Below are 918 nucleotides of genomic sequence, written 5' to 3' on the forward strand. Positions count from 1 at the left end.
CCTGAGAGACACCGTAGCAACTCCTTTGTGTTTGGAAGCGGGGGGTGGGGGTGGGGGGAGGACCAGGGAGGATGATTCAACCACTCAACCACTAGATGTCGCTGAAAACAACAAATCCTACACACTGTGCCTTTAATACCTGAAGGTAGATTTTATTGCGTAAAGGAGCAGAAGTTTATTAATGTACTTCCTGTTCAGAGTTGCTTCATGCCCACATGACTGCTCTTTTTTACAGACAGAATTAGTTTGACAGCAACATTAAAGAGAAATGTAGGCTCATTTCTGAAGGGATGATCTGTCAAATTGTTATAAATAAAATGTCAGGATCTGTATTACTTGGTTGTTTTTGTAGATTTTGTTTATTTCTGTCATTTATTCTGTGTGATGTTTGTTATTTCCTTTGTGCTTTGATCACATCAGCACTATTATTTGATGCATTAATCCGATTTTATTCTTTCTTCCCTTCAGAACTTGTTTGAAGTTGCCAGACATTGTCAATACAACACTTATAGTGATTATTAACACATAACCCCTAAAACATCAACTATAACAGTTTATTTTGACCCCAGGATTTTCTCTCCTCCTCCTACCTTACAGTAATTGTTCTGTTTTTGAATGCAACATTTTTTGTCTGCTTGTCAACACAAACTTTGACTCTATACGTTTAGCCAAATAATTTTCGGCCTACTTTAATCAATATGTTCTCACATGTGTGGTTTTAAAGCAAAGTTTCTTTTAATGCATAATGAAAATCTCTGAAAGTTATTCTGGATATATTTCTACAACTGATGGTTTATTACAGATAAGCAGTCGTGGGAAACTCAAACCTGAAATTTGGTCTGGTTGCTGAGAATAATTCCTAACATAAACTTAAACACATTACACAACATGTCGACTTAAAACAATAACTTTTAGAGT

This window comes from Austrofundulus limnaeus, unplaced genomic scaffold (genome assembly GCF_001266775.1).
Source record: "Austrofundulus limnaeus strain Quisiro unplaced genomic scaffold, Austrofundulus_limnaeus-1.0 Scaffold46, whole genome shotgun sequence".
NCBI lineage: Eukaryota > Metazoa > Chordata > Actinopteri > Cyprinodontiformes > Rivulidae > Austrofundulus > Austrofundulus limnaeus.